The sequence below is a fragment of the Diceros bicornis genome, chromosome 3 (genome assembly GCF_020826845.1).
Source record: "Diceros bicornis minor isolate mBicDic1 chromosome 3, mDicBic1.mat.cur, whole genome shotgun sequence".
NCBI classification, from domain to species: Eukaryota; Metazoa; Chordata; class Mammalia; order Perissodactyla; family Rhinocerotidae; genus Diceros; species Diceros bicornis.
Genome location: NC_080742.1, coordinates 79356602 through 79372494, shown reverse-complemented (window position 1 = coordinate 79372494; position 15893 = coordinate 79356602). Strand labels below are relative to the sequence as shown.

Here is a 15893-nt window from a genome sequence, read left to right as displayed (position 1 = left end):
ATTTAAGAAGATAACAATGCAACTTTCCCTATAAACTGATAATAGCATAAAGTGGACGTCTCCCAGATGTTTGACATTTTAACAGGGATCAAAGCTTTGCCTAGAGCTACTTCTAATCAGGCAGTGTGGGAGGGGAATTGTGGTTTGAGCCTGGGGACTTTTCCAGCTTATAAGGCTTTTTAAGCAGCAGGTACTGTCCTATCTGTGTGCTAAGGTGGGGACTGGCTCTGAGAATATTCCTCCCAGGAAAGGATCTTAAACTCTAGTGCATGGGAAAATCAATTACATGTACCGTAATGGAAAATTGTTACAATTTTGCTTTTTTGAAGGACAGGAGAGCAGAGCACGGAAAGGGAGTAGAGCACAGGGCAAGTGCACAGACCACTGGGTGCTGTTGGTCATTGGGCAAGTCACTTAACCTCTCCATGCATCTGTAAATAGGGATGATAATGATACTAGTGTCCACTTCAAATTGTTGAGGGTCCAATAAGTTAATGTATACAGAGTGTTTAGAATTGTGCCTGCCGTACAGAAAGCATTATATTAAAATCAGCTATTATTTCTTTTAGCTATGTGTTTTTCTAGTTTGTCGATTTTCTTACAAAATAAGAGTAAGAAGCTAGATACAATTAGGATGGTTAATTCCTTCTTTCCCCTTCTCACGCTTCCCCCTCTGCTACTCCACAGAGTTATTTGTTTTGTAAGGCTATAACATCGTATTTGAATGTATGACCTTGAAAAATTCTGATTAAGTAGTTCTGGGCAAAGCTCTAATGGTTGGGAAAGAAATCAGGCCTCCCACACATACCTGCTCAGCCAAGAATTTGTTTGCCCTGGGAATGGGAATGGTGGGTGGGCGGGAATGGAAGCAAGGACACACCCAGGCTTATGTGAACTCGATGTTCTTGCCTGGGACTGTGGTGTCACCGTTCTCTCTCCACTCAACAGTGCTTTCTGGTCATTTCATTCTCAATTCTAGAGAAACAGATATTTTCATTTTTTAAAAAATGCTTTTTTCCTCTCCTTTTCCCAACTCCAGTGGAATACCAACCCCCCCCCTCCTACCCCCATTTGTTTGTTTTCCAAATTTTGGCTCTTTATCTGTCCCTTGGTATTTCACTTGTGCAAATTTCTCCCAAGCCCCGGAAGGCAACATACAATGTCCGGTAATAAACTGTAGGGCTCCCTGCATGGATCCCTAGTTTCAAGGTCTGTGGCAAGGCCCTCTGTCGATGTTTTGGAATTTTCTGTTGATTCTTGTGGCCAAGGATAGAGACCCGCTGCGTTTGCACTGGGGCATATCACAGGTGCCCCTGCAGGCCAGGAGTGACTACAGGGTATCGCCTGTCTGTGTCCTGGGGAGACTGGTGAGGGGCTTCAGTACAGCACTGCAGAGAGTGCCCTGTTTTCCTGTTCCTGTGAAACGTGCCGCATCAGGACATGTGGTCTGTGTGACCTTCAGTTATTGGTTCCTGGCTTGTCTCATTTTTTGCTTTTTAGCCTATTTAACATTTAATCCCATTGTCCTAGTTAAGTCCTCTCGTTAGAGCAGGCGTGTTCTTTCTCTGACTGTGAGAACAGGCGTGTATCGGGTCCTCTCCTGTGGGAGGCAGTCTGGGAGGTGGAGAGAGGACTTCTCAGGCCCTGGGAAATGGCCGGCCTCGGTCAGAGCTAAGCTTAGGAAGTTATTTAAGCTCTCTGAGCCCACGTCATCACACCTCCTCCGTCAGTTTAAATCTACCCATGGGTTGCCCGAACGGTGAATGTGAAACTGCGTGGAGCATAGCTGCTTCTCAGTAACGACTCCTTTTCCTCTGTTTTCTTCTGAGATATGGAACCCAGGCTTATCGTAGGGATAGTAGGTGTTGGGTAAATTCGTTCTAATAAGCTGACCAGACTTCAAGATGGAGGACTGGTGTTTGGAGGGCCTCTGCTCTATGGTCAGCACCCAGATGGGTCTTCCCAAGAAGGGGGATTTTGGAAGCAGCAAAAAACCACTTTGTATTTTGCCACTTTATTTCTCCTCTTATTTGCTCAAATATAGAAAGAACTGGCAAAATTAAAAATAAAAAAGATTTCGTTTTGAAATTTATACCCTATCTATAAACAGCCTCAAATCAAGAGTAACCACCAGACATCCTGTTCCTCAGCACGTTGCTGGTGGCTCCTGCGGCAACCGCCCTGGTCGGTGTTGCTGTGATCAGGGGGCTCTACACGGGCATTTGTCACCTTAAAGCAGATCCATGTTCTGTCACTCAGCCCAGGCTACCTCCTACTGCCACTGTAAAACCCGTAGCATAAAAAGAAATCACTATGATAAAATCTGCACCTGGCCAGTTTTTTTCACCATCCTGACCTCTTCCATTTTATGCATTTAGCATTTTTTGTAAAAAGATATGCTGAAATAAGTTTATCTGATTGTGTGACTTGATGTTAGGCCAGAAAACTTCTGCTAATGCCTCTGAAATATATCTTTTGAAGTCTCATGAATTGAAACAAAGACCTTCCTTAACCCCTAGACTCTACTGGAGAAGGTCCACTGTGCTGCCCTTGATAATAAGGAAATGGGGCTGCAGTTCCTATGCAAATGGCTCTGCCACCCACCTCGAAAAGCCTGTGGCCTCCTTGTGGGACAGTCTTCTGGTCTCAGGTGTGGGTTCACTTGTCATCATCTGTTCTTTGGGAAAGCTGCTGGTGTGGTTTATGGAAATCCTTCCAGATAGTAATGGTTGTTATTAGCAATGGTTCTGTAGCTCCCAGATTTATTCACCTGTCTGTCATTCCCCAAGAAGTCCCAGTGAGAATGGCCCTTCATGTAAGTGACCACAGAGCACATACTTGTCATGTTTTGAGAGTTGCCAGTGGTGGGGTAAAAAGCAGATAAATGTGAGTGTAGAGTCTTAGGAAAATGAGAATAAATGGTAAAATAAAATTTCCTTTATTTGTACTCATTAGTAATTAGGCTAAAGGCTTGCATGAATTAGCAAAAGTTTGAAAACACAGTTCTCTTTCTGGTATACAGATTTTTTATATAAAGGCTTACAAAGATTGCTGGGGTGTTTTGCCAGTAATGGCCCCTACACTTGTTTTAATGATATACTTATTTCAAACTTTAGAGAAATGCCATGGGCACATTTTCTGCAGGCTTCCCAGTAACTATGAATGATTGTTTTTGATATGCAAACTTATAGGGAAAACTATTTGTATTAATAAATAACATATGTATATATGTGTATTTATATACATAAATAAAAGCAATATATTGGGACTATTTCTAAACAGTCAGCTATTAACAATAATTAGATTAAAACATACATAAAATGTTAAACCTTAATGAATGCCACAGTAACTCATGTCTTTGACGTAGACTAGGTTCTCTCAAACTAACTCCTCTCCCAGCATCAGAATTCCTTCTGCAGTATCCATAACAGATGATAATTTAGGCATCATCTTCTCTCTTCACGTCCCCCCCTTCCTCTCGCCACCTTCACTTTTCATCTAATGCGTGCTGTGACACTGCAGATAGACAGATAAGTACCCCATGATCCTGCCCTCAAAGGCCTCACAGTCTAAGAGGATGTACAGCAGAGTGAGGTTGTGCAGGGAAGAGGTTCGTGAAGTTACCTGGACGAGGAGCAGGCTCTTGACCTGCTCGGAGGAAGAGAGAGACAGCACAGGATTCACAGAGGAGGGTATGTGGAAGCAGAATTTCAAGGCTGAACCCGTGGCCTGGAAATGAAAAAGCATTCTAGGCACAGTACTTGGCGATGTATAGAGTCATGAGACCATGTTTGGGGAATGGCAAGCAGCCTAGCAGAGCTGTGATGTATGATGCTGTGGAGGAGCAGTGGCAGGATGAGACTATCTCAGTAGTAATGGGAACTCACTACTTTGCAAAAAAAATAGTTCTGTGGCTGAAAAGTGTTTTTTTTTTTAGAAAGTATTTCCTTATTTTATGCCAAGTCCGTCTCCTCTTCTATTTCACCTTTGGGTTCAAGCCTCAGGAGCAGCAGGGAATGAGTCTGTCTGCTCTTTGCTGCATGCCTTTATATGTAGGTGGTGTTTTACTTCTTTAAATCTTCCCCCAAGCTGTGTATACCTTTGTTTATCCTTCTTAATAGGTTTTGGTTAATAGTTTGTTTCCTTAATATAACCCAATGATAATTCCGATAGGTCCTTTCAGAGTCTACAGACAATTGATTGTGCTCTCCTAGATTTATCTTATAGGTCTCCAAAGCAGTTGTTGCCTGTACTCTTGTCTCTTGGCTTCCTTTCTGCCCGGTGCCTTCCTCTGTGGTTTTAAGGATCCCAGAGGGCAGGAAGCGATCAGGGGTGTTAGTCCAGCCTCTCCTTCGCTTACTCACAGTCAGTCTCTCTCCCACCACACTGTCTCCTTTTGGTCATCTTAGGGCTTTAGAGAAACAAAAAGGAGGCCTTTCTAACACATGTGCTGGGGATCCTTGTCCTAGAGAAAATGTATTTTTTTTACAATCTCACAACTATTATGTTATACTTTAGAATCAAACTAAGAAAGAAATATATTTCTTTCTTAGTTTGATTCTATATTCTTGTGAAATGTTAATAAAAGGGAGTTAGGATGAACTAAAATAGATCAGAAGTTAAGGGTTGAGAGAGGCGTGTTATAGCTTAGGTTACATTTTCACATGAATTATCTGTAATTAGAAAATAACAGTTATATTCTCAAGGAGAGATTTGACCATGTGTGTAATATGAGACCCCTCTGCTTGAAAGTGGAGGGATTGGGTCCTAGGGTAAGATTCTCAAGGGCTAATTGTTGATAGAAGCTAGTAGTGCTGGCACTTGTAAGCAATCATTAGTCACCCGCTCTTCCCCTTCATAAAAATTCTGTACTTTCCCAGCCAATGCTATGGTCGTCTGTGGATTAGCCTCTTTACAAAAGAAGGATGAGACAGTAACTTTGGTTCTCCCACGTTCTCACCTCGTGCTGTAGCCGGGAGCTCACCTGTAGCAGTGGTCCTTTGCAGGGACCAGTCTTCTACGTGAGGAGGGGATGAGTGACAGAAAGGGAGAATAAAAAGAGAACCTTATGTGATTGCTCAAGTAGAAATTTCGGATCTAATCAGTTAGTGAAGGATGCCCCAGAAGAGACTGCTTATTGCTGGGATTTAATTAACCATGGAGGGCAAATTCTTATTTTCAATATAAAACAATTAGTCAAACACAGTTGTTTCATTCTCTATCCATGGCACTTATAAAGGGAATAGAAAGGAGAGGAGATGAAGGGAGGATAAATACTCTACCACTGTGTACTCAAATTGTGGTCCACAGACCACACCATCAGCATCTCCTAGAAATGCAGAGAACCTCCTAGAAATGCAGACTCTCAGGCTCAAACCCAGAATTACTGAATGAGAACGTGCATTTCAACAGACCCCAGGCAATCCCTGTGCACGTTGAAGTTTGAAAAGCGCTGCGTAGTGGGTGATGACAGTACCTGATTCACCGTGAGCGATATACCTGTCTTAGCAGACTTTAAGGAAAGCAAATAAGGCATATCAGCTGTAGAGTTTAATTTTGTTTGTGGCGAGAGAGCAGGCCAACCGATCATGTTTGGTTAAACAACAACGTTCTGTTTAGGAGAGGATGGGTTTGTTTACCGCGCAGATGACTTGCTCCATGGCCTGATAATGGCAAGAGCCGCTGTCCTGTCCTGGCGCCCAGTGGTTTCCATGATGACAGTTGCGTGCTGTGATCTCCTCCTACCTTGTTTTTCTCGCTGTTAACCAACAGAGCAGAGAATAAAAAGAGTACTTTAATTTTTTTTTTTAAGAATTCATCATATCCATTCTTTACTTTATATCATGTTATCATCGTTGGTTTCTCAGGGAAAAAGTCTGTGCAGGTAAGTGTGGCTTCCTTAGTGATGTGCCAAGCATTCCTTCTGGGCTCAACTCAAACTGGCACAGCTAACAGGTGTCAGGGTTAGATCATATTGACCTCAGCCTGCTTTTAAGAAGAGTATCTCTGTTGGCTGTTTATCCTGGTGTACATCAATAGATCTTCACGTGGAAAACCTATGTGTTACATAGAGCATTAGCTACCATGGTCACGTGTATAGAATGAACTTTCTCCTTACTTAGAGAGGGCTTTTATTTTCAGAGTAAATGAAAAATGCTAGTATATAGTGGTGACCAGTATATAGCAAGTACTTGTAGCTTCAATTCTTTTTTAACGTGATGCAAAGATTTTTTTGTCTATTTAATCTTTTCCACTATGTGCTCTGGTCATATATGACTTCTGTATACATAAAAATCCACTAAACTTTCTTTTGTAAAAGTAATAATTAAAACAAAAAAACTCTTTAGTGATAAAAGGATTACAACTACTAAAATCTGCCATTAAGGGAGTTAGAGTTAATCCCAGGGCATTTCCTTCAAGTTCCATGAAGAATCCATCAACCTTTTAGAAGCACCATCACGGCTACACTCTAGTCCAAGCCACTGTAATCTCTTTGCTGGATTGTTTCAGTGGGCCAATAACTGGTCTTGCTGCTTCTTCCCTTGCTCTCCCTTCAGTCTGTTCTCAACACAGCAGCCATATTTGTCTCTGCCCAAAACATTTCACTTGCATTCCAGGGGTCTCAGAATAAAAGCCAAAGGCCTTATAGTACCCTAAGAAGACCATTACTTACCTCTCTGACCCCAGTCCTACTACCATCTCCTTTGTATACCCCAGGTCAGACAAGCCACACTTCTGCCTCAGGACCTTTGCACTTGCTGATGCCCCTGTCTGGAGCTATCTTTGCCAAGGTATATACATGACTCTTCCCTAAACTTCTTTCAGGTCTTTGCTCATATGTCAATTTGTCAGTGAGGCTTGTCTTGACCACCGTATTTAAAATTTAACTCCCTTTCCCCACACACACCTGACATATTTTATATTTTACTTAATGTATGTTCATTGTTTGTCTCCTCCTAGAATGTTACCTCCTTGTGAAGAAGGGGTTTTGTCTTGTTCGTTGTGTGTCCAAGCACCTAGAACAATGCCTGGCTTATTCAAGGAGCATGCTATTTGTCGAATGGAGGAGTGAAGTCAGCCTTCTCCAGCCCTGTGACTGGATATGAATTTAAAGCCAAGGGCATATTGTGGGACTTCTCCCTACCTGTTTTGTTTTCATTCTTATCACATAAGAGGACTGAAATGTTAGGAGAACATCTTTAAGATATTAACCACAGCTGTGAGCCATTTCAAACATTCTACGCAGTGAGTTAGGAAATGCCAATTAATTGTTGATTTGTAAGGCGAATGGGAGAATAACACAGTACACATCAGGTCTCCTGTGAGCCAGGCATGCAGAGTCAGGCCCCGGGGATAGGAGGAGGCGCAGGATATGGGGCCTCCTCCGGGGATCTTCACACTTTCTCGCTGTCAGCCCCTTAGTTGTGGCAGCACCCACAGCAAACTCAAAGTCTTTCATGCCCCCTCCTCTGAGGACTACTGCTGTGGGTGTATGCGCGTGCGTGTGTATTTGTTTGCCGATGTTGTCTCATCAAGGGCTTCCTTTGGCCGCAATTTATGTTTTCCTTTTGTTGATAGTGTTTCTTAGTAACCCATCGCCACAAGTCCTCTCCGCAGAGTTGCTGCCCAAATGTATCTTGAACTCTGTGCCGTTTCTCTTTTAGTATCTTAAGATTTATTTTGGCCACGAGGAAACAGTAAAGTTACAGAAGTGAATGTAGACAGTGCCCATCCCATTATTGGCCCCCCCCCCCCAGGGTGAGAGGACACACTGGGGAGGGTGGAGCCCAATCAGAGAAGCCGTATGATCGCCTGGCAGAATTATCCCTGTTTTGGTGATGGATGCAACAGATTCTAACAGCCCAAAGCTACCATTCATTCAGTAAAATATCTTTTGGATGTCCACTATTGTGGAACGTGCTAATAAAATGAGCGCAGTATCCACCCTCATGGAGCTTCTTATAGTCTGGCGAGAGAAATAAACGTAAATTAAATAATCACATAAATGTGTAATGATAAACTGTGATAAGTGCTGCAAAGGAGAAGATCAAGGTGCAGTGGGAGCTTAAATAGGGGCCTTTGTCTTGGGGTCATGTGACATTTGGGGTAGGATCTGCAGGTTACTAGACATGTGTGTGTTTTGCGGGAAAGGGGCAGAGTGTGTGCATTAACGTTCAGGTGGAGGAAACGAAGTGTGCAAAATCGCTGAGGTGTTAGGGGATCTTGTGCATTCAGTAGCGTAGAAGGAGAGTGTTACCGAAGCGTGAGGGTGACCGGGGAGTGGTGCATGGAGGACGCCAGGGAGGTGAGCGGGGCCGGAGCAAGGCCTTAGAGTCAACTTTCAGGTATTTATCGTAAGACTAATGAAGAGCATTAAAGAGGTTTAAGTAGAGCTGAGCCATGCTCTGTTTTCTATTTTAAAATGTTTACTCTGGACACATTGTGGAAAAGGGACTGGAAGGGAGAAAGAGTGGAAGCTGGGAAACTAGCTGGAAGAGTTTTGTGTTAGTCCAGGAGAAGCATGACAGCAGCTTGGCCTGGGGTGGTGGTGGGAGAGGAGATGGGAGAACACTGTCTGGAGAGAGAAGGTTGGTTGGAGGCCATTGGCAGCTAGGTTGTGATTGCTCTGATGTGCTCACTGAACAATCTTGCGGTAATGTGGCTTGATTTTTAACTTGCCTATGAGATGCCAATACCTGGGATTTCAGGACATATTTGTTGACCAAAGAAATGTGAATACATTGGTCAAGCTGGATGGAGCAAGTGTCCAGGCTGTCTGACAATTATATTTTCATTGTAGATGAATATATAGGCATCATGGCTTTATATATGAGTCTCTTAGGAGCTTTGCTAGCACGAATCAGTATTGATAAACATGATCATTTCTGGAACCTTAGTGAGAGAGACTTTTGGAGCCAGCAGAGTTGAGGGACAGAACCTCAACAGTCATGAATTCCCTGAGGTAAGTGTCACCTGGTGGAGAGTCTCTGAACAGCTACCTTTGCTAGGCAAATCCTCTTTTTTGATGAATGCTTTTCCATTATTATTTTTAAAAATAATTTAGGTAAATCTATAAAAGGTATATCCACCAATTGTTTCCATTTTTAGAACAGCAATGATTTCACCCAATGGGGAAAGGTGCTGCCTACCTAAAAAAGAACTTCAGAGGGAATGTAGTTTGAAAAGGCATATTATGTGTAGAAGAATTCAGAGACAAGGAGAATCTTATTCTAAATTGTTTCCCTATGCATCTAACTTTTTATTATGGCATGTTGATTTTGTTTGAAACCATAAGATGTTTGTGTTTCAAATCTCCTATGATCTATACATACAGTGATCTTGTCTCAAGGTTTCTATTTAGGAACTCACTAAGTTAGGCAGCTGAAGTAATCGACTCAAGTTTGATGAACTTTAGTCAGTACCTTTTGGTACTCTCAAGTTCAGAAGATATCAAACAATGATATAAAATATGTGTGTGCATTTGTGACTACTCACTAACAATATTTTCCTCATCTTTTGCAGGAGAAAAATGGAAGAAACAGAGGAACTTTTAATGGAACAAAATAAACCTCTGAACAGGTAACTGAAATTAGTGGGGGTTGTGTAGACATTAATTAAACAAGTTAATATTTGTGAAGTCCTTAGAAGAGTATCAGGCACGAAGTAAATATAAGTTTTTGCTATCAAGTTCTTTTAAATACACCTGAACCCAAACCAAACCAGTCATACAACCAAAAACTACCCAACAAAAACAAACCCTTTGCTCCTAAAGCAAGTGTGAACATATTGGTAAGTTCTGACATAGTCTCTGTATGACCTGTTATAGTGGCCTGAGAAACTTAATTTCTTAATCTTTGAGCACTCTAAGTATTTGAACACACATTCATTTTTGTTTTTGAGCACTCATTCATGATGACCTTATAAGTGTCAGATCAGTTCCAATTTTGAAACAAAACAGCCTCTTTAAAATTCTTGAAGAGGTGGTTCTTGATTGTTTCGGGAAGTGGAGCATAGCTTAGTTTACAGGTAGCCACTGAAGTGGCTAATGGAGAGTTAGTAAAAAGAGAGAGAATGGCATTGAGAACAGCACTCCCATTTTCTGATGATGGCAGGTGATAACTTGAAATAAGAGGTTTCAAACTGTTGACCCTGCTTAGGTCATAAAACTGTTGGTGTTACCGAGACCTCCTGACATGATCCACAGACGTTTACAAGGGACGTGCTATGTGCCACGTACTCTGCTGGGCGTTGGGATTGCGAAGTTGAGCACGTCACCTTTCTCCTCTCCCACCCCATCTCTCTGGATCTGCCCCAGTTCCTGCCTTTTCTACCTTGCTATGGGGAGACCTGGTTCTCTGGGCCCAAGTGATGCTCTAGATCCCACCCTCCCTCTCATCTTCATCTCTTCTGCCTCCCCTGGCTCCTGCCTTTCGGCATACCTGCACGCTTCATTCAGGGTGGGGAGAAAAACGCTGCGAGTGGCCTCACGGTCTGGTTTGGTAGAGTGAGACATTTCTCCAGACGTCACTCCTGTTGTACCTTCCTGCCCCCTGACTTCTGTTTCACAATTTACATAGTTTATTTTAAATGTTCCGTCGTGTTGTGTTTGCCATGTTTCTCTTCTGGGATATTACCTTTGGAAGTTACTTTGCTCTTTGGAGGTGTTACAGATGATGCTATTAGCTTGAGAGAGGCGGGCGCTGGTTGTGCACTCAACATGTTAGTGGTTTTCAAACCTTTTTATTGGAACCCACAGGAAGAAATACGTGTTACCTTAGGACCCGGTGCACACATTTGTACATGTAGGTGTATGGTTTCCTGAGACCTTTACTATATGTGAGTTGTGATAGAATTTTATAGTCTATTGTATTCTGTCACTTATTCTTTTTTCTCTCTTCTTTTCTTTTTAATACTCCTGTAACCTACAAAATGGGTTTCATAACCTGTTAGTCAGTTGTACTTTGACAAACTTGCAATATTTTTATGCTGTAGTGGAGCACATGCTTTCTTGCCTTTCTCTCCATATTCTGTGGTAATGTGCACAAGTCTCTTTTATCCCTAAAAACCCCCTCAAACTTGCCTTAACTTAATTCTTCACGTGCAAAACTCTCTCCTTCTTTTTGTAGCTAGGCTTTCTGTCTCTATTTTCTCACAATACCATTCACTCGTCAGTTTTCTTTCTGTTTGAACCTTGACTTTCCTTTCCTGACCAATAGCCAAGAATCACTTTATTTACCATTTTGAATGAAATAGATGCCTCTCTGTACTCTTAGGTCTTGGATATTAGATATCATTTTCAAAAAAGTAACACACTTATTTTCCATTAATTCCTATATTTGTTTAGATACCCATATTTAATTTCTCAGAAACATAACTATTCTGATGGTCTGATCTCACAATTTTTGCCCTTGCATAGTCCAGGAATCATAAAATTACAGCAGTGGTGGGGTCTTTTATATCTTATCATCTCCTTGGTTGGTGTCATGTGCTGCAGAGAGACACCTGCTGGCCCAAGTGTAGTATTGCATTGTTTATCTGTTCTGAACTCTGTCATACTGTCAATTTTAGGACCTTACACTTCTGTACTGTGCAGGTAAGCTTGTATATTGGAATGCATTGACATCACCCACCTAATCTCCTCAAGCATTTTAAGGATTGCCAGCTCAATATCTAATCAGCTGAAACATATTCGTACCGTATCACCCAGTCCAGGAGCTGATCTTTAATGGGGAAGAAGATTTCATGGTAAAACTTGATTCCTTACCTTCATGTATTCTTAATGGGACTAGAAACGGGTGGTTTAGTTGAGCACCCACAGCCAAGATCCATTTAAAACTTTTGGGAATGATCATTCACTCTTCCAAGATAGTTAAGAACTTCAGTTTTAAATGATGTAGGTTTGCAGCTTGATTTGTTATATGAGAGGTACATTTGGTTCTAGTTATAAGTCTAGAGCTGGAAAAATAAGAATCTAAAATCTATTGCTTATTTATTTTGAACCCTTAATCAGAGTATCATAGTGACTTTTGTGCAATGCAATAAGCATTCTCAAAATTCTCATTGATTTCAGAGGCAAGTTTATTTTAAAGGAATCGTAATTATGTACATCTCTGAGATTACTCAGCACGTATAATTAAAGATTATAATGTGCAAAATGATTCTTTTAAACAAAACTAAACCAATGTTCACCTGTCTGAGGAATATGTGTAAGGTTTATTGGCAATAAATGAGACAACATACTTCAGTTTTCTGTGTTGAAAAGATGTCATTTGAGGAGTCATAGAAGTTTCTAAATATTTTGTTACTGAAGCCAAGCCAAAGTTTAGGGTTTGGTTTGGGGATAGAGTTTGGTTCTTTGACTATGTTCTAATTTCAGTCGTGATTAATGAAGCCTTTCCATATCATTATGAGTGTAACAGATTTGCTGAAAATTTAGCCAAATATTAGTATATGGATTAACACATTCCTATATTTTACAATTATTTTAATAAAGTGCCATATAGCACAATTTGGATTACTTTGTTTTGTAGTATCTAGGGTTTGAAAATATTGTGAGAGGAGAATAAAGCAGCAGACTTCAATAGCTAGATGTTAAGGTGTATTTATCAAAATCTTTTGAAAAATCATCTAAGATTTCATTTTGATTTTCAATTTTTTTTTTACTTTCTAAGACAATTTTTAATGAATCGTAAAAAGTTTTTCCATTAAATAAATAGAACCCATACGACATTAAAAATTTCTGATGTTTTCTTCTTAGCCTTGAGTTAAGGGACACTAACTCCTTCCTGGACATCCATTCTTCAGATACATTCTTCCTTCTTTTACTCACTAATTACTTTGGGGATTAATTAAATCAGTCCAGTATTCTATAGCCATGTGCACTCATCGCTCTTGGGTTAGGACACAGTTAGTGCACCGTCTCCTCATGGAAGAGGGCCTGGAAGGGTCCAGGGTGATGCAGTGGTACTTTTCTGCCAGTTGTATCATTTCAAGACAGTTGAGGCCAGTCCTAGGAAAATGCCAGAGGGGCTGGAATGGTAGGTGGTCCAGAGCTCTCTCTAACTTGAGAAAACAAAGGGAATCACCCTAGAGCTAATGGAAAATCCTGTCTTGATAGACTGAATAAGCAGCTCCTATATAAAAGCCATGAAGACAGATCGTTTTTGCCTTTCCCAAGATAGCAACGGGCTATAGCTCCCACATCACCATCGCTACTGAAACTGCTCGAACATTGATCTTGTGTTTACCATTGCAGGTAATGCTTTTCATTCTCTTTCCTCTTACCTTTTGAGACACCTACTACTTGTTCTCATTCCTCTCTGTTTATTTCTTCCAAGTAACCTTACAAGCTACCCTAAAACTTGAATGGTAGCCCTTGGTCTTCCCTTTGTCCTGTTCCATTCCTGGTTGGTGAACTCACAGGATTAGCATGCTACAGTGTAGCAGAGTCAGGTGCTTGGAAAGTGGCATGAGAGAGGTTCCAAATAAATACTTCCAAACCACTTCATTTGAATCCCAACTTTTTGAAAAAAATTAAGAAGCCGTAAAAAGAGCCTTTAACTAGAAAAATTTTTTGTTGTTGTTATTTGGAAGGAATTCTAAGAATGAATTCCAGCCTGTTTCCTAACCTGTCCTTGTTTACTCTGAGTACTCGGTACATGTCTGGAAGCCAGTAGAAAAACACGGGAATGTGTATGTTAGTCCCTTTAACCAGCAACTTTGAGAGTATAGAGAAGAGGGAGCTAAGTGCTTGCCCCCTGCCATGGCCCCACTTCATAAGCATTTGTCTCTTCTCCCCTCTGTTTCAAAAGTTAAACTAAGCATCAGAAGATAAGATGGTACTGGCTTCAGAGAGTGGCGGAACTGAAAAGGATGTTACTGATAGTTCAAGGGGACAAATGATGGCAGAAATCTGAACAGTATTTGGGAACATAAAATACTGTGTCTGAGTTTAATAACCCCAAACGGAGAACAACATGTATTTAAAAAGTATTTCTTGTCCAGTTTTTATGGCCATTTTCCTCGGTTCGTTTTCTGAGAGGGAAACTGAAGTGAAAATAGAGACTGTTATTCCTTTTATCAAGGCACCTAGATTGATCATGGAAAGTGTGAGAAGTCACGTTAGGTAGCCAAGCTCTTCTTTTAAAAGTGTGAGTAAAAGAAAAAAGAAGACAGTAAACAACAAGATATGAAACCATGTTATGAGTTGCTAGTTTTGAACTTCAGTGTTTAACAATACTAAAGTCTAAGTATTTATGTTGTTGTCATGAAATAAGGTAAGTGAAATGCTTGGTCCATTGTAAATGCTCAATACATAGCAGCCACTATCATTGCCACGTACAAAGGTACGCAACGGCACTCACAGTAAATTCTTTTAGTTGTGTTTCTTATAGTTAGGCATTAATTTGTTTTGATCTATCCTGTATTTTTGTGATAATTTGTATGGCAAAGAAAACGATATTAGTAGCATTTATTATTTCCCACATGCTAAGTGTTGGGTGAAGAGCATAGGGGTAGAACCTGCTGTCATCCCAGTTTTACAGGTGCGCATGGTATGAGAAGGCTTAGTTAGGTCAGTGTGTGAAGGAACACGGTTACCTAACCCTTGATGGGAATCAATGATAACCATAGTCACATCAGAACCCTATGCTAGTTGGCTCCAAATAATGTTGCAGCAATATTTAAAGCTTTTGGTTTTACATTATTGATTAGTTGTGACAGACACACAAGGAAAATATACTTCTTATTAAAAGAGGAGGTTTTAACAGAATAAAAAAATAATTCAGATTTTCCTAAGTTTGGAGGATTACTTTAATAATCTTGAGGTTAAAGATTTTTAAGTAAATATTTGTAATTTATAGTCTACTGTTTAGTCCTCAGGGATACAATTGTGTAATATTAAAAATATTTGAAAGTAGCATTCCTTTTTAAAATGTGTTATCAACGTGATTCATATATTTCCTGAATGTTTGGTGTTTTCAGTTGTGCACAGTACATCTTGCTATTTCAGTAGGAAATGGACCCTTTAGGCAGAGAAATTCCAAAAGATTTCAGTGTCTTGATTGTGTCTACATCAGTAATTGGAAGAAAGTAAATCCAGCACCTCTGATTGAAGGGGCAAATAAATATATATATCTATAATCAATTTTCAGTTTACCACTTTAATGGAAGGGAGCATTAACATGGGTAATCAAAAGTTTTCAGCAACCAACTCAGCCAGCTTTATTTGTGAAACAAGGAAATAAAAGTTTACTTCTCTTAAAAAATCTTTTTTCTTTTCACAGTAACTTATTTTCTTGTTTAGTTTTTGCCTTGGCTTCTTTGTTTTCTGGAGTGTGCAGCAGCCAGCAGCAGATTTGGAAATGACTCACTATGTATTTGTGAAAGAGAGGAATAGCCCTATAATTTAAAATATGTTGCAAATATTGCCATACTTTGGAATTAATACATAGGGAGCTTATTACATTTCCATTGTAGATTCAGACTCATTTGCCTATCTTAAAACTATCAACGTCAGAGCAAAGCAGGTGGTTAATGCTTGAATCTCTCCTGACAAGCCCTCCTGTCTCCCCTCCCCCGCTATTCCCATCTTTTTTGTACTTTTTTTTAAGGCGAAATTAGTGTAGGATTAAGATTAAAGATATTTGAAGGGGAAAATAAATCACAAAATAATTTAAATGTAAACATTTGAATTTGGAATTGGAAGGAAGGTTAGAGGACATTTCCCTTAACCTTTTCAGTTTACAGATAAGGAAACTGAGTTTCTGAGAGCTGATGGGACTTGCCACAGAGCTATTAAAGGGCAGGACTTACTGACAGGTAGATAGCACTTATTCAACCAAAAGTTTTAATGATTTTTTTCCGGCCTTATTGAGGTATAATTGACAGATAAT

At 40.4% G+C, this 15893-nt stretch overlaps 1 long non-coding RNA gene across 2 annotated transcripts in view; it reads left to right on the top strand.

The window, feature by feature from the left end:
- Positions 1-15893, top strand: part of LOC131397364 (uncharacterized) — a 203941-nt gene that overhangs the window by 101129 nt on the left and 86919 nt on the right. For both annotated transcript variants that reach the window (XR_009216751.1, XR_009216750.1), the window contains one exon: positions 9523-9579. This is a non-coding gene — a long non-coding RNA (uncharacterized LOC131397364). The remainder of the gene's footprint in view (positions 1-9522; positions 9580-15893) is intronic.